The sequence below is a fragment of the Chlamydotis macqueenii genome, chromosome 15 (assembly GCF_036417535.1).
Source record: "Chlamydotis macqueenii isolate bChlMac1 chromosome 15, bChlMac1.mat, whole genome shotgun sequence".
Classification (NCBI taxonomy): domain Eukaryota; kingdom Metazoa; phylum Chordata; class Aves; order Otidiformes; family Otididae; genus Chlamydotis; species Chlamydotis macqueenii.
The window spans coordinates 454,217-478,894 of record NC_141570.1 but is presented as its reverse complement, the minus strand read 5'-3'; the positions used below and the strand labels follow the sequence as shown (position 1 = coordinate 478,894).

General features: G+C 52.8%; 1 long non-coding RNA gene across 2 annotated transcripts in view; it reads right to left on the bottom strand.

Moving 5' to 3' along the window:
- The window catches only part of LOC147598787 (uncharacterized), a 105,498-nt gene that overhangs the window by 11,568 nt on the left and 69,252 nt on the right, over positions 1 to 24,678 (bottom strand). For both annotated transcript variants that reach the window (XR_015260189.1, XR_015260188.1), the window contains exons 4-5: positions 24,247 to 24,376; positions 23,554 to 23,839 (exon numbers count right to left, since the gene is read on the bottom strand). This is a non-coding gene — a long non-coding RNA (uncharacterized LOC147598787). The remainder of the gene's footprint in view (positions 1 to 23,553; positions 23,840 to 24,246; positions 24,377 to 24,678) is intronic.

The following is a 24,678-nucleotide window of genomic DNA, read 5'->3' as shown; positions in this document are numbered from 1 at the left end:
GTGCTAGCAGGGGGTACAGCGAGCAGCAGGAGCCAGTCCCTGGCACAGCGGTGCCCTCCAAGGCGCAGGCAGCCAGTGTGCCAGGGCATGACGGTCACAGCTGGACCCAGCTGTGTCACCCAGCAGTGACACCTGCTTTCCAGCCCCTCCATCTCAGCGACACTGCTCAGCTCCGCACCCATGTCTGGGACACGTCACGGTGCCTGGCGCGTGCTGCAGCAGGAAGGGTCGGTGGGCAGCGGAGCCCATGGCCAGCGCTGCAGCAGTGCGGTGCTTTCTGACTGCAGCACCGGGAGGGCTCTGCAGGGATCGCCTCTGCCCGGAAAATGCATGAGATGCTCCAGCATCTGGACTGGTGCTCTGTTGCCATGGGTGTGGGGTGTTACACGGTCACAAGGAGCGAGCTGTCCTCGAGGCTTTTTAACTGGGACTAACCTCGAATTTCTGACTGAGAACATACTGCCAAAACCACAACCACTCAGAATGCCATTTCCCTGGGGAAGAGATGAGCGCACCTACTTTCTGTCTTGCTCCAGCCATGACAGAAGCAACCAGACCTCTTACGAAACCACTGCCATGAACTGTCGGTATATCTTTTTCTCCCTAGTGCCACCAGCCAGCTGCATCCTGTGAGCACTAGCAAAACGAGGATATTGCTAAAGAAGAAGGAGAGGCTGTGAAAAATCACCTTCCAACTCCCAGGGAGCCCAACTGGGCTGCAAAATCGCAGCCTGAGCAGCTGCTCCGGGGCAGGGCGCAGCAGCACAGGGTGCAGAGCCGGGCATTGGTCCCAGGGAGCTGCAGGGACGAGGCGGGTGACCGTCTGCGGGAGACTTCTGGAAGCGTCCACTAACGTGGAGCGAATCGTTCTGTCCCTGCTCTCCTTGGGTATCGAACCCTGTCCGTTAAATTCCTGCTCTGTTGAAATAAACAGTGGGTTTGACGCAAGAAAAAAGAGTGTGGTCAGCTTCTGCTCGCTCAGGGCAAGCTGACACCTCCAGCCAACGGCAGCATGGTGAGACAGAACCTCCTTCCCGAATTTCACCAGTTACCCACCTGGGCAAGGCCTGCAGCAAGTTACACAGGCTGGGCTCATTTTCCGCTGGGTGGTGGTGCCTTTGAGGGAATTCAGACCCTTAGCCAAAGGTAGATGGATACGACCTTCTGGCGTGTAATTGTCACAATCTTGCAATTTTTATTCCCTAGTAGTTGAAATATTTCAAAAACTAAATGACCCAAGGTCATAAAACTTTGTAAAGAGATTGCTGCAGGAATTTCCAGACATCTATCAAAAACTAAGTCACCATGAGAGAGCACAGGTCGGCAAACAGTAAATTGTCCTCTTTCATATCCCTTCGGAATTTTTGCTGAGGTCTCCTGTTTTTCATATCCAATTTGATGACCGTATTAATTAAAATTAGAGTTGAATAAGAGATACCTTTATCCTCTTATCACCCTGTCTGACATGAAGAATGGGTCCAACTCTTGAAAAATGGCATGAAGAGAGATACCCACATAGCGCAGGTTCCTTAAACCCGTCTCTGAGTCAAGGCGGTGACTTTTGGGGACTACTTCTGCTTGCCTGGGATATCTGAAAGAGAAATGCAAAAAGTGTCCATGTTTTGCTTTCTCTGCTCTCAGCTGCACAAGGTGTGGCTATATAAATATTCGGTAATGCAGGTCTGGGATACCTTCATCTCATTTCTGGTACTCTCAGCGTCTACCACAATATCTATTGTCAAAATAAAAGCCATGCAAACAATGAGACACTTTTAAGCAAAGGCACTGAGGAAACTCCCCGGAGCTCGGCGAGCTGGCTGTCCCTGTCCCCAGGCGGGCCATCAGCGGCAGGGGACGCACAGTGCCCAGCTCCTGCCCCAGCAGCGTCCCGCTCCACGGAGCTGGGCCCTCCCGCCCTGCCCCGAGCAGGGTTGGACCGGGCCTCTGTCTGCCGTTCAGAGACACCCGCGCCTCGCCACCGGCACCAGTTGTTGGCAATGGAAGTCAAGATTGTTTCAAAAGTTGTACGTTGCACCAGTACATCATCAGACACTACTCCAGGCAAGGGCCACTACGGAGCACCCCTGCTGCCCGCTTGGGACAGCGGAAGCATCACTGACGCGCCTGAGCGACGGACACGACGCAGGAAACAAAATCCTCGTTGGGCAGTGTCCCCTCGGGGGCTCCCCAAGCCAGCAGCCCACGCGGTGTGCAGGATGAGGCCGGCACGTCCCGCGCAGAGTGAGCACCCGCTCTCAGGAGGGCTCTGTCTGCAAACACCAGCAGCACCAGCTGCTCTGCTGCTCCTTTTAAAAGTGTGACACACACTTATATCGCAAGATTAGATTGGTTTCTCTTGCCATTCTTTTTGCTTTGTTTCAATAAAAAACAGAAAAAAATAATCAAGCCACAGCTAACATGATCAGGGTGTGCACGGTGAGCAGCCCAGAACGCTGTGAAATCACATAAAAGATTTGATCAGAGTCAATATCAGCTGCTGAGCTATAATAGCTTTTGTGATTCTCCTAACAGGATTTTAATTTTATGTTTATTATTTGGGGACTAGCAAAGCACAGGAAATGCCTGCGTGGTGGGGTGGGCCCCCTCTCCCTCTCCTCACTGGAAGGCTGGGAAGAGTCAAGTGCAAGGCAAGCTCACTTTCAGTGTTTTTAATTTTTGCTTGTGTTCCCCAGGCTTGGCAGAAGAGAGTGAACTTAATTAAAATCAATGGAGAAAAAGAATGGGATAAATCACAACACGAATATTCTCAGTGCCTGTGCAAGCGCAGCGCGCAGCTCGTGCCGGCACCCAGTGCCTCCTGCGAGGCACAGAGGAGCCCCCCTGCCCTCCACCGCCGCCACCAACCGCTCTCCCCAGCACTGCGGCTCCACTTCGGAGGGTGCTCCCTCCCTCCCCTGCTCGCTCTTTGCCGGGATGGGAGACGGGAAGCAGCCGGGAAGACGCTTCAGCAGAGCCCGCTGGGCACAGAGCCGGTTCCCCGGGCAGCCCCTGGCAGCAGAGCCAGGCCGCCCTCGCTGCCCACACCGCCCTGTGGCAGGGGTGTCCCCGACCCACCCCAGCTCTGCCCTGTGCTCTCACAAGCCAGTTTTCCTTTTGTTCTGCTTTTGGCACTTTCCAGGAGTCAAGGGGAGTTGTCTGATTCTTTTTCTCAATTGGAAAACTTGGTTGGGCAGTCTGTGCTTCCCACTGCATCCGGCTCGCCTGCGACACTCGGGGCCTCCCTGCTGAGAGCTGGGGACAAGCCTGCGACACAGATGGCAGGGACGGGACAGGGGCTGCTCCCCACGGCGGTGCAGCTTTTGTGAGACCCACCACACACCGTGCACCAGCACAGGCCAGAAAACGGGAGCAAAAGAACAGGGGAGAGGAGCTGCAGGAAGAGCAGACGCTGGGAGGGCAACTGCCAGACCCAGCACCCTGCTCACTCCCAAAGGGCTGTTCAAGGGGAATCTCCGATTGCTTTTCTGAAGCAAATAACAGTTTCTCAGAGCCACCTGCCAGCAGACATTGATGCTTTAAAGCTTTTAGCATGTCTGTCAGAACGAAATTGCCATTTGTAGCATGCTAAGCTCTCCAGCGGGTTAATGCAGTGCCAGCGGTGCCTTATCCGGACGCGCTGGGCTCTGCAGCCCCGCATCAGTGGCCGCAGCACCCGCCAGCGCCGGCACCCTCCAGGGCCGCAGAGGCACCAGGCTGTGCCGGCGGTGCAGCTGCCCCGGCACGTAGCGGGCCAGCCCGGGCAGCCCTGATCCCGTGCCTAGCGGCAGCGCTGAGCAAGTCTTATGGGGACACCCCAGCATTTCTCCCCTGCCCTGCGCACCACCGCTCTGCAGCCTCCTGACGGCCCACTTTTTTCAAGCCTCTCTGGATGTTACAAGTATTTTATGGGGCCACAAAGAGAGGTGGCCCGCTGGTGACCTGAGCCCCGCGAGGCTGGCGGAGCATCTGCAGCGGCTGGAGGGCACAAATTGCAGCGAGTGCCCACAGCCGGCTGAGAGCCCTCGGCTCCGCGTGGACCTGCTGCAGGGAGCCCCGCAACCCCGCAGCGAGCCAGGGCAGCGCGTCATCCTCACCAGCCTCTGTGAAGTCTCCGTTGTCCTCACCTGTCCTCCCCGCCCTGCAAACCGCGACTGGCACTGTACCGGGGCTCAGTCCCCACTCCACATTTAGCTGCCACCACAGCCATCAGGCAAGAGATACGGGGCTTCCTCTCTCCACGTAGCCAGGCGTTCAGCCTTAATAAAAAAAAAATCGTTATTGCATTGTTGAGCACTACATGCCAATCCCTTTCAGATGAATTAATTTCTTAATCACATTTTTAATGGGAGAGACTGTTAGAGCCCATGCGGGAGTGGTTAATATTAGTACTGTTTAACTGTCGAAAGCTTTTCATATCGTAAACCAGGCTCATGGCCGAACAATAAAACTCACAGTTTAATTGCTGGGTAACAGGCCTCCAGGCACTCGTAGCTTCTGGTGGCTGACAGCAGCCACGCCACGTGCTGGACCAGGACAACTGGCCGCTCCCACAGCCTGAGAGCGGCTCTGCCGCCTCGCCTGCCCCGCAGCGCCCTGGCCTGCTCCTCCCGGCACAGCACAGCGGGGCAGCCCCAGGATGGATCGGGGGCACCCCCGGCCGGGCCGCTGCTGTGGCGGGTACGGGCGAGCGAGTGCGCGGTGCAGGCGAGCGCTCAGAGTGCACGGGGGCTGTTCACGACGACATTTTCTTCCAGTCATTCTTGCTCAGATTGATGCTGGAGAAATGGGAGCATTAAATATCCCGTTGCTGTAATTCAGCATGCAGCAAGAGATACAGATTTAAATATTTAGTAGCACATAACTGGCTAAAAGCCTCAGCAACATTTTAAAAAATCACTTCTTAATAAAACTGGACTGAAATATTCCCCACAGTTAGAATGTATGGTTGGTAATTGGTGTTCTTGTGATAAATAGGAGTGAATATATATTTATGAACAAAAAATATTAATGAAGAAATAACACGGGAGCCCAGCTTCAGGCTGTGCAGCTTGCTAGTACTCTGCAGTGTTCCCTGAGGAACGCTGACACTAAGTGAACACAAAGGCCAGATCAACAGTGCTGTTTGACTGAAAAATCCGGGAGAAAGGGAATGTGGCTGGGTGCAGTGAGAGCCTCTGCACGCAGCCGCACAGGCACGCTAGCATCTGCTGCCCTCTGCTCCCTCGCTCCGTATCGGACAGCGAGTACCGAGCCGCAGCCCGCACACACCCCAGCACTGCTGATTTCTTCCCGTGGGCGAGCCGTTAATTTGCGTGTGTTCCTCCGTGGTTAAAAACCTGACGGCAAAGCCCATAGTAACTGCTCCTCTTCTTCTGCATGATGGCAGGAAGAGATTTATCTCCAGGTGATGATCTTGATTACTGCTCAGGCACAGCACAAGCAGCAGCAGCATGTGCTGCTGGAGAGGTTTTTAATGCCTGCCGCCCTCTGCTCCAGAATCTCGATTTAACGCGTGGGCCTGACGAAGGAATCCCAGCGGACAGCACCCGCCAGCTGACAGGGGCACAAGGCTGCTCCGGGCCAGCCAGCGGGAGCGGGGCGGGGAGGCGGGGGAAGCCCGGCTGCACGGGCAGCGCGCTGGGCACCGCCGATGCGCCTGCTGCAGCCGAGCAGTGTGAGCCCTCAGGCTTGCCGAGGCCCAGAGGGTACCAGAGCCTGTGGGCCAGGCAGGCGGAAACAAGGCTCTGACACGTTCCCAGGGACTGGCTTCAAGGGAGCAGCCATCCCGCCCTGGGCCTGGCCGTTCCCTGCCTGCTGCCGTAACCGCCCTCCCGCGGAGGCTGGCACCCTCCGCCGTGCTCTGACCGCGCAGAAGAGCCCCGCTGTCTGTGAAAGCTGCAGCAGCCAGAGAACACGTTTCTAGCATTAAATAAAAGAGACATTTTTATTCTGCAATAGCAACTCTGTGGTCTTGGAACACAATTTGCATAAACAGACAATTTAGCTATAAACAATTTCAACATTAACTGGTATTTACATATAGAACAACTCGCTCAAAATACAATTAAAGGCCTTGATGGACTGGAAAATGTCAAAACATTTAAAAGACTTCAACACATGTGTTTGATTTACATCTCCTTGGTCAGACATAAAACTGGAGTTTGTTTACATTTTCTCTGCCAGAGCCCAAAGCACGTGGAGATTCTGGCTCCCTACATCAACAGCATGGCTCATCGGCATCAGCACGTGCAGGGATCAGCTTACCGGCCACTCCTCTGCACAGGGAATCATCTGCCTTTTCTCTAAGAACGAATTTAAGATGAAGTGGCTACAGCTCGGGTCCCCAGGCTCACCTCACAGCTGACTGCTCACTCAGTACCCTTCCAGGATTCTGCAGGGGCACTGTTTTTCATGTCGTCTGGAAAACAGCGGCTGGGATGCCGCCGTTCACCCTTTAGAAAGACTGAGCTACTCCAGCAGAAAGCAAGACCCGCATCTCACACCGGGCTGCCTGAGAACAGAAGCATCCCAAATCAGCAGCTGCTTTTGCCAGTTTAGGCCATAACTTCTGCCTGTCCAAAAAAACCGTCTGACTTCTCAGCACTCACTGAAACAAAACCCAACACCCACCTCTCCCCACTTCCCACCGAGCCCCCTGCTCACGAGCTCTTTCCTTCTTGTCGTAGTTCAGCCCTGATCAGGACCAGACTACGCAGTCTGTCTCTCGCTCCCCCCACCCTCCGAGAGAATAGGAGGAGATGATATAAGAAAAAACAGCTCAAGGTTTGAGATAAGGACGGGGAGAAATCCTTAAAGTTACCGTCACGGGCAAAACAGACTCGACTTGGGGAAAACTATTCATTTATTTCTAAAATTAGCAGGAGAATGAGACAGGGAACAAGATAACCTCCCCCCACTCCTCCCTCTTCCCGGGCTTAACATTATCTCTACTACCTTCCCCTCCCGAGCGGCATGGGGGGGGAAAAGGGAATGGGGGTCGCGGTCAGTTCATCACGCGTTGTTTTACGCCGCTGTATCATCATCAGGGGAAGAACTCCTCGCATTCCTCCTCTGCTCCAGCGTGGGGTCCCTCCCACGGGCCACAGTCCTTCGTGAAACTGCTCCGGCGTGGGTCATCTCTTCCACGGGGTGCAGTCCCTCTAGAACAGCTGCCCCAGCGGGCCCTCCATGGGCCACAGCTGCCTTCAGGCCTCCACCTGCTCTGGCGTGGGGTCCTCCACGGGCTGCAGGTGGATCTCTGCCCCTACATGGACCTCCATGGGCTGCAGGGGGACAACCTGCTCCACCATGGTCGTCACCACGAGTTGCAGAGGAAACTTGGCCAGAAGCCGTATTACTCCCCCCCCTCCTTCTTCACTGACCTTGGCGTCTGCAGCTGTTCCTCACAACAGGCTGGCAGACGCCTCTCAGGATCCTTTTTACATCTTATTCACTTCTCCTCTCCTCTCCACTTCTTGCAGCCAGGCCGGGCTGAGTTGGGCCCAGTCGGCTGCCCGGCGGGAGGCCAGAGGGTGAGGCCTGCAAGGCCCATGAGGCTCGCGCCTCCCCCTCTCTGCCCCCCGCTCAGCTGCTTCACATCTTCTCCTCCTCTTTTTCCTGTTTTCCCCTACTTAAATACGTTATCGCAGAGGCGTTATCACGGGACATTCTGCTACCAATCGGCTCGGCCTTGGCCAGCAGCGGGTCCGCCCTAGGCCCGGCCGAGTCCACTGAACAAAGGGGAGCAACTTCTAGCAGTTTCCTACAGAAGCCACCACCTTAGGCCCCCCCTCACTAACAAAACCAGAACACTTCTCCCCACCAAAAAGCCCACTACCCCCCACAAAGTGGAACCGCTCCAGTAACAGAAGAAAGCCCGTCTCCCCCAAGCAGGCTGCTGCTGCAGGCAGGCACTGCCACGGGAGGCGGCAGACAGGTGGTCAGGCACCCTTGGAGGGGAGGTAAAGCACAGCCCAGGCCCCCACGTCCTAGGAGATGCTCCACCAGCCTGCGTTACGGCTGCTGCTGCTGCTGCCTGGCAAGCAGCAAGCTGTAATCTATTACAACACAACACATGAATGCTCTCTTTTTCCATTCATCTGCATTAAATAATTATTTAAGCTATATTAGGTATTTATCAAGTAAACTGTCAGCATCGGAAGTTTCCTTATTGTAGCTGGAGATTTAGAGCAGCCATTTGTATGCATCCCGGCCCTGGCATGGAAAAGGCTTTCTGCAGGCTGAAATTACGATATGAACATGATGTTTTATAAGCTGCTAGAACTTAACTTCAGGATTTTGGGAGGGGTACAAAGGAGGTGAGGGGAAGCAGGCTCACCAGGTTGCCAGCGAGAGGCTCCCAACTGTGCTTCCTCTGGGAACTCGGGGGCAGCGGCGGACAAACCAGCACAACCACCACCTCAGGCAGGGACAGTGCATGCCTGGCCCAGCGGGGCCCTGCACTGCTAGGGTTCTGTGTTCCGAAAGGGCACTCCAACTCTCCTGACTCTGGAGCCGAAATGGGGAGGGATGCTGTGTGCAGCAGTGGCCCCTCCTGCCCTCCTGAGCGTACCCCCTGAAGCCCCAGGAAGGCCAGTGAAGAGGCCCGGGCGGGGAGAAGTGCTGCAACAGCTCCTCTTCCTCACCTCCAGCTTTGGCATTTCTCTCTCGCACTCCAGCTCTGACCATTTTCACAGCAGAAACCCTGCACCCTGGCAGCCGCATCCTTTAATTTCCCAGATGTCTCAGGCTGCTCCTTTCCTTTCCGTCCCTCCTTATCTCTCCTCTTTGCCAAGCTGTAGGTGCCTTCCTCCATGTCTTGTTCAAGCTGGACATCCACATGGGGAAACTGAGGAGATGCTGTTTAGAAAAGATGCCAGCTCTTTGCCACCTGCGTATCTGAGGGATTTAGCAGCTCTCCACATGAGCAGCAACTGCAGCAACCCCAGCCCCACTCCAGCCATCACCATAACTACAGCCTGTGTCAGCCTCTCACCGCAGATCTTTCAACAGATTAACTTAAAAGGCTTCAGTTTGGCTGACTGCATCTCATTTGCCTTGAACCAGCGTCAGGATGCTGTGGCAGAGCTGTAGTGCTTGTCCTGGCAGCCTCCTCTCGCTTCACCAGATGGCTGCCTTGGCAAATACACATCAACTGGAGAGGCTCAGCACACAGGGTGCACACCAGTGAGCCCCAGGAAATGGCACAGTGCTCCTTCCCATCCCCAGCTGAAGTTTTTGTCTGTATGGAAGGAGTCCAGGAGCTCTGGGCAGTGCCTCAGCCCCCCTGACAAGGCCTGGCAGGGCCATGAAGTCAGCTCTTCTGGAGAAATCATCAGCAGGTGGCTGTTCCGGGATCAGAGAGGTATGGAGAGCCCAGAGCAGGGGGCTCGGGTGGGCGAGGACACCGCTGCCCGAGTGCCACCGCTCCCTGCTGGGAAGGGAAGGGCGCAGGGGTGCAGCAGAGCCCAAGCAGCAGAAGTCGTGGTGCTGCGCATGCACCCCGAAGCCTGGCACCAGCTCAGGGGCAGGGTCTGTGTTCGGGCCCCTCGGAGGTGCCAGCTGTCCCTTTGCTGTAGGCAGCCTGCACAGGCAAAGGCTGCTGGCCGGCATTTTGCTCGGTGCGTTTCATCTGCTGTGTGTGTTTAAGCACAGCATCCACAACAGTCACCTATCATTCCACCAGGAGCTTCAACCCATGAAAAAAACAGAGACTACAAAGGCAGTGGGACAAGTTACTTCTGACACGCACAGCACGCCGCACAGACACCAGCACTCGGCACGTCTGGACTGGGACCATGCCGTGAGATGATTAGTACAGAGATGAAAACCCCTCCAGTCTTCAGTTCCTGCAAGGAAGCACACAAGCCTTTTTTTCCTTTATAGATTCTTGACACTTAACCTACTCAATGCTTTTATTTGCATTGATCACATTTTATAGTATGATTAAATTTGTATGGAAGAGAACCAATTAGTTTTGTTTTACACTTATTGAATCCACTTTATGGTCAGACAAATTAACTCTCAGCAGTTAGTTTGATTTATCCAACAGCATAAAGCTTGACAATCTGTACTCTCAGATAACCAGTTTTAAAAGAATTGTCTTTATTGTTATTTTTCTGGCTTGGGACAAACCATTAAATGTGGAGGCAGGAATGAAGAGGAAGCAAACACTGTCAGCAGACTGGCTGTGTCTGGAGACTTCAAAACCAACCACGCCTGCTCGCCTCCTGACAGAGCCTTTGCCAAGAGGCACCGCCCCGCTCCGCAGTGCCCGTCTCCTGGCAGAGAGCTCTTGAGGAGCAAGCGCCAGTCTGTTTGGAAAGGCTGCTTCACCCACCGTCAGGAAATTGTATGTAGGCACAGGACATAAGAGAGGAGCCAGCGTCCAAGCTGCTGCCCCAGGAGTCGCTGGAAATGCTGAGCTAAGAGGGTGCGACCCATGGAGAATTACCAGCAGGGCTGCAGGGGAGCCGGCAGCCTAGGCAGCCTGCGCAGACTCGCCAAGGACGGAGACCTGCCGATAGACACCCCTTGCCCCTCAGCCTCCACCGCGCTCTGCCTGCCCTGGCCCACCTGCGGTCGGTCCCGCGGACAGGATCGGCTCACACCCCGCTCCATGTCGGCAGCTGGCATCAGAGGGGACACTGGCAGCTCTCTCCCCGCTCCTACACGCTGTGCTTAGTGCGCCGCCCCACCAAGGGCAAGCCAGCTCTGGCCACAGGCCACCCCAGCAGCTCTTCTCTGGCTGCGGGGGCCATTGGCTCCACCAGACCTGGGTGCCAGGACGCCTCGCACAGCCCCTTGCTGCAGCGAGAACCTTGCCTCCTCCCGACACCCCCGTGCCAGGGAAGGGCTCCCAAAAGGGGTGGGAGAATGCAGGGAAAGACATGGCTGAGAGTGCTGCAGGAGGAGGAGTAAGTGGCCACAGACTGTGCAAAGCTCTCCTGAGAAAGTGGTGGAAGTGCTGTTGCTTGGACCAGGAGCAGTAAGCGACGGCGGTGTGTGTTCTGGGGCAGTCCTTGCTGTGCCCAGCACACACCCCAGAGAGCATCGCTTGCTCCGTTGCTATGCCGCGACAGATATGCCTGTCAGGACGGGGCGCTGGGCACAGCTGATGGCTGCCCTTAGGAAGGAGGATGTGGGGAACTACTGACAGCATATCAGCAACAGACTCAGAAACTGGGGAACAAAACTGTGGTTTGGAGGACTGCATGCCACAACCAAAGCAACCCCAGCACTCCTCTGAAGTGAATACTAACTTTGGAGGGTCCTTAGAGGATGCAGTTGCTCCCCTCCCTTTGCAAGGAACCCCGTGAGAAGCTCCACATGTGCAGACTACACAACTGCTATTTGGCCAAGCCACGAAGCATTATGAAAGTCAAAGCTTGCACTGGGAGTAGCATGCCATCTGTTCAGGCTTGAAAGACAGGAAACAACTATCAAAACTACAGTGTAATCATAATCAGCTGGCTGGCAGCTAACAAGCACACACGCTGTCTGGTGAAGAGCTAAGATGCTTATCAGCTGAGCATCCTGCAAGAGAGAAATGAAGTATCTGATGGGCTGAGGGAGAAATACAATATGAGCGGGCAGCTAAAACAAGGCCAATTAAAGAGGGGAGTCAAGTGAAAACTAGGGAGCATCTACACAAGGTTCCTCTACTCGCACCTATACACCTCTGGTTAAATTCATACCCACTATTAAACAGCAGGGAAAATGTGCAGGCCAGGGAGCAGTCAAACGTATCTGGATGAGTGACACTAAAGCCTACAACAGAGACAGGAACTGCACACTACGTGTGAACCACGAAGCACAGGAACTAGAATAGGCACTGGATAGAAAAGCTTCATCTCTGGGAAAGTACATAAGATGTTCTGTGAAAAAGGACACTGACAGCTCACGGAAGTTGGACTGCTTGACCCCAAGAGTTGTCACAGCAACAAGTAGTAATGCATTGTTCCTTGGTATTCACTACTTAGCACAATAAGGACGTGACAAATTCACTACGGAATTAAACCTTTGCTCAGAAAACTGTCCCGGGGTCAGTTCCCCAGTACGTCTGGAGCATCTACATCACTCATGGCTGGTGGGTGAAAAGATGCTCCTGGGATAACAAGGCTCTGGAAGGAGACGAACACAACAAATGCATTTGAACCCAAGCAGATGCCAAATTTTAAACCAGGCAGCAACGAGAGGTAGTCTCATCCTCACCAACCCGTCTGAATTTCTAGCCAATTGACAGTCACCAGGGAGCACGCACACATTCACACATCCAAACCAGCAGTCCATAGCTGTCTGCACGAAGAAACATCAAAGGATTTTGCATGGACAAACCACTCAGCAGCCTGAGAAAAATGAAAGCGAAGAACACTAGACTGACCCTCCAACAACGCACGCTCCGTGGCAGACAGTAGATCTTCAGAAACCGCAACACTCCACCTGCTTTCCCTGCGAGCTGCAGCAAGCCATCGCTATCGGCCCTGAGAGCAGGGACCAGCAGGACTTTTGGAACGTGTCCAGCCCACTAACAGGGATGTAGAAGGAAGAGGAAGAAATACATGACTCTTACAAAACCACGGGGCCTCATGACTACAGTACCCATGAACGGGGCATTGTGGAAAGGAGCACAATGACAAACTGACCCGCTGCAGAGCTGCCCTCTTTCAACACCCTGCTGAAAGCCCCGCCCGAATAACACCAATACTTCATTTTGGGCAAACTGGAAGATAAAGAAGGTGAAAAACTTAACAGAAAAATATTCACCGTAACAGCTGTGACAGCTATTCCTCAAGCACTACAAAGCACAGCCCTGCCCGTGCTCCGCTCTGCAGAGGAATGGTAATTAGAGTTTGCCAATCACTCTTGCTTCCTTACTGATGACAATGGGGAAATGAAGGATCTGTGATAGACACAGCTTCTCCTGAAGCTTCTCTCTCCCATTTGTCATTTCAAACTTGCAGTTTGAATCAAAGGATTTGCTGAAAACATGTTTCAAGGATTTTTCCACATTTCTGTTCTGTATGTAAAAAGCTTTAATTGTTTCTGAAATGGCCTTGTTTCTGTCGTCTTCAACACACGGCAAAACGCAGCAATGCAGGCACCACAAAATAATCAGTGCCGGATCACACCTACAGCATCCTACAGCAAACCGCTGTAGGATCCATCTGCATTGGTCTTGATTAAGACACACAGAAAGCACCTTGCATTTGATTAAGATGAAGGGCTGACGCTAGGATCACAGAACGTTGGCATGAACCCACAGCAAATGGGAAAGCGTACCAGGGAGGACAGGCAGGAAAAATCCCTCTGCATCCGGCCCAGACCCGCAGCCTGTTAGAGCTGCCGCTCCTGCAGTCTCCATGTGTGCTTAGGGTCTGAAACACAAGACAGTATTGATCGCCCTGTCACTTGTTAATCGAAACAACTCAGTAAGCCAACGGCAGCTGAGCGCAGCCGAAGCTGCGTACGCGGCAGAGGACGTGCCCAGAGCCTGCGCGGTGCGGTGCAAGGGGGTCTGGACTGGGGGTTAGACGCAGGGCCAGTCCCCGCTCCCCATCTCCCGCGGAGGGATGGAAGCGGAGCCCAGGCCAGGAGGGTGCTCAGCAGGGAAGGCTGTGGTGAGCCAACAGCCCCGTTTTCAGGTCAGGTGGAGGGAACAGGCAGCCCCTCCCCAAAAACAGGCACTTTCTTCAAGAGCTGTAGCTCCAAAAACACTCCTCTACGGCTGAAACAACCCAGCAGATGCATCTCTTTGACTGTGAATAACTGCAGAGAGCAGCTCAAAGGCCCGACTCCGGCCAAGAGCCCCCACAGCCACAGCACCCACAGATGCGCAGTCCGCAGGGCAGCCACACCGGCAGCTCCACACCCCGGGAAGACCTTCTTCTTCTTCTTCTTCTTCCAGGTGCAGGGAGCCCAGTTCAGAAAAGGAACTACACTCAGGATGTTTCAGGCTGCTATGATACATCCAGTTTTGCTTTTTAATGTTTGCTTTTCTTTTTCTCCCATCCTTGGTCTTTTCTTTCTTTCTGGAAGAACAGCAGGAGCAGATAAGCATGCTTTCATCTGCTCCCAGGGAAAAGGTGGGATGCCGCTTGCTTGCTCTGCCGCTTTTGGCCAGGCATTTTTATCCTGCTTTGCTATGGGGAAAGGTCTTGGCTCTTCAAGCTCCAGCTTTTGTCTTTTTGTGAGCTGAAGTTTTTCCCAAAGTGAGTCCTGAAATGCTTCAATGATCTTTAAAAAAAAAGTTGTGCAGATTTTGTGAGATTTTGGACTGCAGGAAAAGAAAAATCTAACAAGCTGAATGTCATTTTTTTTTTTAAGGAGATAAGAAAAAGGCTACTAGAGCTGTCAGAGTTTAAGCTTCAACCTTTATGTTTACAAAGCAGAAAGGGCAATTAAATGTGGAAAAATAAATCTCTCCAGGACTCTGCCAGCAGTTCTTCTGGCTGTACTCAGACTGCTGAATGACAGGCTAGTTTAGTGCCTTAGGCAGGGACTCGGAATAGAGCAGCCCTGGTATTTCTTTGATGCTAAGTAGTGTACCCTAATAAAGATGTTCTTTAAAGCCATTCCCTCTTGCCTGGCAACTACATGTTACAGAGCATCCCCACTGCAACAGGACTGCCTGCCTGCTCTGTGCCGCCCCGTGCCTGGCACTCTTCCCTCCCTGCGGAACTGCAGCTGCTTCAGACCTCCTGTACATCTCCGCCACTGAATGCGAGGAAGAAATCGTTGGAATAAACTAGGGATACAGCTAATAGGCAAATTATGTGCTCTCACCTCCTGGCTACTTCACAAAGCCTATTTTCACAAAGGTGTTGATGCACAGAAAACATCACAGTCCTGCAAGCACAGAACCATTAAGCAAGCACAGACCACCATGTGGCAAGGATGTCTGCCCACACTTGCCACAAACCGCTGCCCTCCAAGCAGCGAAAAGAGCAGCTGAAGACAGAACTATTTCTCAGTCCATGCAGTAAGCTCCTCTCAGATCACAGCCCCTGCACCCTGTCAGGGGTGCCACAGGCACATCAGCACAGCTCCCTGGTGCGCGGGCTGCCATTCTGCATTCCTTTCCCATAGCCTCCAGCTCTTCACACATTTCTACTCTCTGCAAAGACCAAAATGCAAAAAGAGAGATGAACATAAGTAGGGGAAAGGCACTGGGAAGCCCATCTCCAGGTGTTACGCGACAGCAGATGGTAAAGGCGCTGCTCTGTGACAGATGAAGAAATCAGTAACGTATGTGTCAAAGGCAATGGCATTATCAGCAACCTGCCTGGCTGCCTGTGCTCCCAGAGCTGCCAGCTCCCGTTGGACTTGATCTCCCAGGGACACAGCACGTCCTTGCGCCTTCTCCCACAAAGCTGCAGGAGCTGGCGCTGGCACAGCTTGCCAGGGCAGCTCCCTGCCTCCTTGGGAAGGGTACACCAGCGTGGGGCAGATGATGTCTCTGCGGCACAGATTTGCTGAGCATTGCCTGCGTGTTAAATGTTTCTCACACGCTCAGCAAAGTCACATTGTTCCCTCTGCCATTTCCCACCCAGAATATCAGTGACTAAAAGCCAAGAACGGCTTTTGACAGGCCTCCACATACAGAGTGGTGCCTGGGCATGCCCTGCTGGGAGGGAGCCAGCCAGAGCAATGGCAGCACACAGCTTCCAGATGAAGAGAAAACCAAGGTCCTACCTCTGGAGCTGGAGCAGGGCATCCCAGGGTCTGCGCACGCCCTGCTCTGCAGAGGGCTGTAGTCCCTCTCAGCAGGACCAACACAACACGTAGCAAGAAACGGAGAAGATGATCAGAGTAAACTGGGAACGGAGCAGGGTGGGCAGTGAACCTTGAGAGCCTCCAAATTTCCAGTTTACTTAAGGTCAGATTCTTCTTCCTCGGTTTGTGCTCCTGCACTCACGTGACGGTCAGTGGTGACACAACGCAGCGCCTGGTGTTCCCCCTCTAAAGCTGTTCCCTTACACGCGGGCTGGCTCGACACTCCCATCTCCTGGCCTGCCTGCCACTCCAGCCCATGAAAGGTTGGGTGTGATGTAACACACTTTCCCAGTTGCTTCTACAGAAAAGCACCAGTCTGCAGTGTTTGTGAGGTCTCCCGCAGCGGCAAACACCGTGTTGGCACCTCCCTGCAAAGTTCACAAGCCTGGGAAGAAGAGTGCCTTCTGCTTACTGACCCACGGCATTATGAACAGTGCAGGTGCATATGTCTGGGAGACAGAATTCAAATCAAATTAACTTGTTGAAGGCATGGGAAATCCTGCTCGCATTATTTACCCACATAAATGTACAGACCAGAGAAGTTTTGATCTGCTAATAAATACAGACTCCGTGCTCTTTTGCAGAGCAGGAGTAGACCGGGGCTGCAATGTCCTTGTCAGAAGCAGCTGTGTGGCAAGCTCACAAGCCTGCCAGGCTTTAAAAAAAACCCCTTGGATCCTGCAGGAAATGCCAGGCATATGGAGAAGATAGGGGAAGAGTAAAATATGAGCTTTTTAATGAATGGATGGCTGGTAATTTGCCTCCTTTGCTGTTTAAAAAAAAAAAAAAAAAAAAAAAAGTTATTTTAAGCATAATACAGGAGCTGCTGAATTGGTTTTGAGCTCCACAGACAAGACAGGATAAAGAAAATTAGAGAGACGAAAGGCAGCTTTTCATTCGTTGCAGTATTTGTTAGTCACAAGGGGTGGTGTGAATTCCTTATTGCAGTAAACTGCATGCAAATGAAGAGGTCATCCCAGTTCCTAGGAGCTGCCTCAGCCTTTCCAAGCTGTTTACACTGGTCCCCAGGAAATACCTGTATTAACGGGTTTCCCGTCCCGCAGGTTTCGACAGGAGCTGCTGCATCGCGATGACACCCGGGTGGAGAACCACATGCGCCCTCTGACCAGCTGCCGCAGACGACAGCCGCAAGGGACAAAGGAGGCAGCAATCGCTGTTTCATGTGGGGCCCTCTGACAGCGCAACCTGTGTTTACATTTCTATACCGCTGGCTGCATCAGGCAATAATCCTAAGTCTTCCCTGCCCAGATAACCCGAGCACATACGCAAACCACGCCAAGACGCAAGCCAACAGCAGGGTTTCCTGGAGCCCCAAGGAACGAGCTCATGGGGTCTTCCGGGCAATAAGCACGAGAGCAGCCACGGGACTGCTGTGGAGTTTGCTGCACCGCTGGTGCCGTTACACCCCCGTCCTCCTGCTCCGCGCCCCCATGGCCCCGGCACGCCCCTCTGAGCCTCTAAAGCAGGATGCACGCCTTCCAGCGCACAGCTATGCTGAGAACCAGCCTTCACAGCATCCAGATGAGTCTGGAGGAAACAAGTAATAGGCACCAACACAATGCAAAGACTTTTGCTCCCCTGGAATTTCCAGCTAAGATTTTTCAGGGTTCTTCCACTCAGGTCAGCAGTTTCCTGTGTTTGCTCCAAGCTTTCAGTAGGCTGTTCACACTGAATGGCAAGACAGATACCTGTCTGTCACCCGCACTGCCACTGTGCGTGTTCCCTTCGCTTTGTGACCTGGAAAGTCACAGGATGGTTTGGGTGGGAAAGGACTTTAAAGACCATCCAGTGCCATCCCCCCTGCCCTGGGCAGGGACACCTCCACCAGACCAGGTCACTCAGAGCCCCGTCCAGCCTGGCCTGGGACACTGCCAGGGATGGGGCATCCACCACTCTCTGGGCAATCTGTGCCAGTGCCTCACTGCCCTCACAGTGAAAAATTTCTTCCTAATATCTCATCTAAATCTACCATCTTCCAGTTTAAAGCCATTACCCCTTGCCCTATCGCTACATGTCCTTGTCAAAAGTCCCTCTCCAGCTTTCCTGTAGGCCCCCTTTAGGTACTGGAAGACCTTAGAGGTCTCCTCAGAGCCTCCTCTTCTCGAGGCTGAACAGCCCCAGCTCTCTCAGCCTGGCCTTACGGGAGAGCTGCTCCAGCCCTCTCATCATCTGCGTGGCCTCCCCTGAAGCAGGGCCACGGAAGAAGCAGGGCACTCTCGTACACTGTGTGCTGCGGGCACAGGAGACAGGCTGTGGAGGGACCAGCTCCCAGTGGCGACGCAAGGCAAGGCAAGGCCAGGCAACGTGCGGTGTCAAACCCCAGGTCTGCCATCAGCTCTGCCGCTGGCCTGCTCCACGGCCGTGACTGTGTCACTCGCACTCTCCACGGCCTGGCCCGTCTGCAGGGAGGAGGTGACATCCTCAGAAGACAGGCATGGTCACATCGCACGCCACCGCCCAAAGCCCATGGTGGGACTGGCACGTCATTTACTCCTGTGGAGCTTGCGAGCCAGGTTGCATCCAGCAAAATCGGAAAACTAAATGCTTGGTGTTGCTGTTGCCCGTAATGAATCTTACAAATAGTGAAAACTTAATTAATAATAACACTTAGCACTGCCATGCTGCCTTTACACAAAGCACCGTGTAAACATTAACTAATTAATCTACCGTACTTAGCAATTATATAGTGTTTTATATTTTCCAGGTCCTGCGCAAACATTAGCTAATTAATCTACTTAATTGTTTCCATGTTTTATATTCCAGAGCACTGCATGCCGGCAGCACATGGAGGAGGCCTTAGCAGGGACACTCGAGTGGCCCTTCGGCACTCTCGGCGTTTAGAGTGCCTGCCACGATTTGGGGGGACACCTCCAGCAGGCACAAACCCCGCAGCTGGGCCAAGGACACCAGGAGCTCCAGGGAGCAGAGGCAGAGCCTGCTCCAGTTATTTAAAACTGAACGGGGTCCAGTGAGCAGCCAGAACGGTTTCACACCTACGGAACGTGCTGCGCAGTGAAAGACTGAAGGTACGTGGATTCAGCACATCAAAGGGAAACGCAGGAGGTGAGGTGATCACAGCCCATGAGCTGCTGGACAGGGACAACACATGAGATGTTCAAATGATGTCTGATTAGATTTGACACCCGGACGAAGAAGCAGGAAGACTGGCAATGAAATTCACTTTTCTAGAAGCGACTGTGAGTGACGGCTGGCCTGGAACGGCCATGCTGAGTGGCAGCTGGGGTGACATTTGGGAATTGGGATCTGGTGTACTTCTCTAATTTCCATGGGGTTAACTGTTGCCTCAGGGTTGGCCACATACAGAATGCACACTGGCCAAGGTAAAGCACCAGGATGAAAAAAAGCCACGCGCAGGTCCAAAGCATTGCCTCCCGGGGAGGTGCCACACGGCACTGCCTCTGCCCCGCGCTGGGGAGCTGGACTGTGCTGCTGCCACAGCCCCGAAATTACACAAGCCGCTCCAGTAGCCAAACTGCAGAAATATGAAGCATCTTCCATAGCAAGATCCTAAAAGAACTAGGTCTGCCAATCAAACACTCTCCAAACAAGTATTAATGCACACCCGCTCACGCAGAGCGGATCTCACTGCTGTTTGCTGCACTTTGACATTGTCCACAGAGCTTGCTGAAGCACTCACAGAGCTCTGCTGACCTCCCTTATTTATGATGGCACGTGAAATTGATTGTGGTTGAAAGATCCCTACTGGAATAAAATGAGCTTCTCAATTATTACCACACAAATAAATCTGTTTTCCAGCGATCCTCCCTAGGGAGCACTGGCATAACCTGAGCTCGTGACACAGATATCTCCAGCTGGCAAAACACAGGTGACTGCACTGTCATCGTTGCTGGGCTACAGGACGGCAGAGGTCAAGCAATTCTCTGTGTGACCACAGGGAAGAGAAACTGCGGGGATGATGTAGGGCTTTCTGGTGTTTCTAGATGGATAAATTATAAACTCTCCAGAAAAGCAAGTTGTTATCATTTTTGATACTTTCTGTCAAACACAGTGCAGGAAATATGTACTAAGTACTAACGGGATTATGAACACATGAACAAGATGAATAAGCCTTTCGGAGACCCAACCTTCTGCTTGCCTTTCCTCTCTCAGAAAATCCTCAGCTAGATGTAATTTAATAAAAGAACTTAACCTGTTACAGCAATACAAAGAGAAATCATAGAATCATAGAATGGTTTGGGATGGAAGGGACCGTTAAAGCCCACCCAGTCCAACCCCCCTGCAAGGAGCAGGGACATCTCCAACCAGATCAGGTTGCTCAGAGCCCCGTCCAACTGGCCTGGAATGTTTCCAGGGATGGGGCATCCACCACATCTCTGGGCAACCTGGGCCAGCGCCTCACCAGCCTCACAGTAAAGAATTTCTTCCTTATATCTAATCTAATTCTATACTCTTTCAATTTAAAACCATCCCCCTCATCCTGTCACAGCAGGCCCTGCTGAAGAGTCTCTCCCCACCTTCCCTGCAGCCCCCTTGGGCACTGGGAGCTGCTCTCAGCTCTCCCCGGAGCCTCCTCTTCTCCAGGCTGAACAGCCCCAGCTCTCTCAGCCTGGCCTCACAGCAGAGGTGCTCCAGCCCTCTCATCATCTGCGTGGCCTCCTCCGGACCCTCTCCAACAGCTCCACGTCCTTCTGATGCTGGGGGTCCAGAGCTGGATGCAGCGCTGCAGGTGGGGTCTCACCAGAGCGGAGCAGAGGGGCACAATCACCTCCCTTGACCTGCTGGCCATGCTCCTCTTGATGCAGCCCAGGTGCCATTGGCTTTCTGCGCTGCAAGGATGCCTTGCCAGCTCCTGTTGAGCTTCTCGTCCATCAGCACTCCCAAGTCCTTCTCTGCTGGTTTTCTCTCTCTTTTCCCCAAGAAATGCAGACCTCTACACATGCAATGGCAAGAGTGCATGGAGCATCCCCAGCTGTCTGCCTCCTCAGTCTCCTGCTTGGGCAGCACCATGGGACTGCAGGGCAGACCCTGGCCCTGCGCCTGCATGGACTCCCAACACACACTGTCCTGCCCAGAAACACTAGCTTCTCCCCAAAGCTGAGCCCTGGCGAGGCTGACTTCAAGCTACTGGACATCCCTTCTGGCATGGGATGTCAATGGGCTGCCAAAATGGGAAGAGGCAGGCAGGGAAGAAGAACTGTGGAGGGTCCTGCTCACACTGTTCTGGAACAGGACGGTAAGCAGAGCTGAGAGAGGGAAGCCCAGCCTGAGAAATCACACACCAGCAAGCCTTGGGGAGACATGGCTCAGGAGAACTCCATGGGAACAGAGATTCACCAGGGATGGGGCTTGAGCCCCTGTTTCCACACTTCCAGCGACCCCACGGTGAACCAAGGATCTCTCCTGCACCCGTTAGCACTGTTTTTCTGTTCTTCTGGTTCTTTTACAACCTCTTGTTCTGAGTCTCCTGGTGTGATTTGCTGTTCAGAGCATTCAGTTGTACTTTCTTGGTGACCTTTAATATTAAGGAACATTATTAATTCTCGATTTATTTAAAACAGTCTATTTTGACAAGATTGCAGGAGAAGACATCTCTCTGCTGAAGCACTACAGACCATCTGTTAATTAAATGCCAATGACAGAGCACTGAAAGGTTTCCAAACATCCACCGAAGAGTCTCTCCCTGCTCCCTTCCCCCCTTCTTGTCAGAGACCTTTACAGGAGGTCTGGAAACCTGGCAGGCTGGAAGAAGGCAGGGGCGCTCTCCTCTCCGTGCTGACCTCCCTGAGCCTCCCTCTCTGGTTAGCGGGGCACCGAGCAGCCTTTCATTACGTGCGCACCCACATCCATCTGTAAACGGACAAGGCCTGCATTCAGTCTCACAACTGCCTTCACAAGGATCAGCAGACCGGACCAGCCCACATCCTGTCTCTGGTTTGGACACTGGAGGGTGCACACTCCTGGAAATTCATCCTTCCTCTTCCTCCGCCTGCTCAACGCGCTGCTCCCCAGGTAGCACAGCACAACCCTTGGGTGCCAGAACACAGCAACACAGAAATTCTGTTTAACCCTCATCCGCACAGAAAGGGCAGCTCTGCCTGCTGGGAGCATCCATGTTACAGAACTCAAGAACTGGTGGTTTCCTGACTGCGCTTCCTTATGGCACTGCCGCACAGGCACACGTGCACAAGTATTAAAAAATGTAATGTGGCTGGAAAGAACATTGTATCTCTATTAAAGAAGGGCATGTAGTACAAGCGAACTCCAAATCTTCTGCAGAATTGTCCTGAGGAGGCTCCACACACACACTTGCCTCTAGCAAGACGCATCTTACGCTGCAATAGAGGTAACTTCACGTCTTTCATTAGCTGTTGGAAGCACACATCCACTCTCTGCGTATGCAAATCAACAGAGCATTGCAGTGACAATTTCTGCTCTCCGAGAGCATCCTCAGGTGGAAAGCAAACAGTGTGTTTCCCCTCTTTAATCGAGGTGTGCTTGGTGTACTCATTGGGAAGCAGCCTGAGATTAGGACTCTGCGAGCTTTCCTGAAAGGGATTTCCTGTGTTCACCATGCCAGACAGCCAAAAAAAGAAGTGCAATATTTTGCTGGTGATGTGATAAAAATGATTGATAACACTGAAAATGAGGCATCTTGCTGTGACAAAGTAAATGGCAACAACTTTCTACAAGTCTGGTGTTGAACAGGATATTACAATTTGCTCCAGTGTCCTTGGAGGAACCAGGGACCCCATGCAGAGAAGGTGTGGGTGCATTTTCCCCTGGCTATGAGAAGTTTTCAGTTTGATAGCAGAGGAGAAGAATGAAGAGCATCAGATAAACTGGTTACATGTCAAGATGGATGAGACAATGTTTGCACAGCATTTTGCAAAAGCTTTATGTTCCTAGAGCAGATTTCATTGCTTAGAAGTAACTACTACCTGTCAGAGGGCAGTTTCTCTTTAGGCAGTGTATCTAGGAAACTCTGCTAAATACAGCGTCTGTGTCGTGTGGTATTGTGATGCTAGGACATTACATCCTCTGAATAGAGATGCTCGTCTCTTCTCTCATGTCCCCTTTCTTACTTGTCCCTGCCCAAGTCAGCCAAAATGCATTTATCTTGCATCAACTTTGATGTCCGTCTCTCCCTCTGCACGCTACCTGCAGTGCCTTTTGGAGAGGGAAACGATCAATGACTCTGCGAAGCAGGAATGGAGGAGCCATTCACATGAAGGTGTGATGCTCCAAATATTGTTTCTTATCACATTTCTTACATAATGTTTTGTATTTTGACTACTGGTACACATTGAACAGAGTTTCCTTGCCTTGCCTGCAAAGCTGCACTTAACTCAGAACCTGTAAGATAAACAAATAATTCAGACTGTTCATGCAGTGTGCCTTGCTGTACATTTGTCAGCAGTGGGTAGCACTCTACACTGCTCTCAGCTGCCACTTCCACGAGGAGAACTACATACTGAAACTCCTGGCTGAAGTCTCCGCTGCACACATTTATCCATTGCTGGACGCACAGGCTTTGTTGGGGTGATCCTCACCACGCATCACGTCTCAGACTGATGCTCCAGGAGATGGATACTCAGCCAAGGAAGCAGGGTACATGTCTTGAAATTCAAGTGTTACCCCATTTTCAGATGGTCTGCACCAGCCTGGATCACTGAATCACCACTCGTGTCTCTCAGACTGTTCTGCTGCAGACAAGGTCTCCATTCAACAGGAAAATCCCTGCCACCCTACCCCACTTCACCCCCAGACTCTACTCACGCAGGGTGAAGATGCTGTACAAGCCAGCAAGAAGGAGTGGAGGAGCAAGAAGCAGGATGGCTCCAAGCAGCAGCACTGCTCAGTCCCACTGCAAAGCGCCAGGCACAGAGGAAGTCACACGTTTGCAGAATCCAGCTCTAGCAGAGGAGAGAGGCGCTGTGTTGGGCTGAGGGGCAGTGTCTGAAGGAGGACAAGGCCAAAAGAGGAAGATGGGCATCCTGTGCTTCTTTGTGAGTCTGCTTGGTTGGGAGTCAGGGAGATTTTCAGTATCAGTCACAGCCCTTAGCTAGGATCAAATAAGACAGGAAGGTGAGCAAGGGGCAGACACAAGTTCTTTCCCAAGCCCTCCTGAGCCTTCACCACAGCTGGATGCAATCAGCACAAGATTTGAAGGCATCCACATGTCCTCTGCCCTGAGCAGCACCAGCACGAGCTGCAGCTGTGACATGCCACAGCAGAAAACTACTATGCGGTTCTGGGGAAAAAGGCAGGAAAGCTGGGCCGCAGCACCGGCCAAGGGCCAATGCTCACAGAAGCCCATTTTCAGCATCACTCTGCAGCTGAATCTGCTGCACCACCCCCAGCCTGCTCGCCTGGACCAGCACTCTGTGAACCTGGGTGGTCCTGCAGTCCCACCGCTTGCTCATGCAGCAGGCTCAGGGTTAAAACCAAACTCAGCAGCTGCTCCCTCACCTCTGCTCCTGGGGCTTCTCCCTTCGGCCAGTGTGGGTGGAACGGAAAGCAGCAAGCACAGCTGGATGAGATAAGCAACCATGGTGCTGTGACTGCTGGGGAGTCAGGGGTGAACCATAACTTCATCAGCCTACAAGGAAAAGGGCCAATTATCTGGCAATTGTATTGCAGTCCATTTCAGTGGGAGGTTCATAACCTAACCAGCCCTTTTAGTCAAGGGGAATAAAATATATGCTGACATCAGTACACAGAGGTTCCCACTGGAAGCCTCTTTCACTGCAGTGTCATGAATCTTTTCAGAAACAGCTTGAGAAGATTCATTCTGTGTATCAATCTTCCTGGGAGCAGAGCTGATGATGGTCAGACATAATAATGCTTAAGTCTATTCACATGCACAGTCAGGGGCTGTCTACAAATCTTGGCCTTAATCAG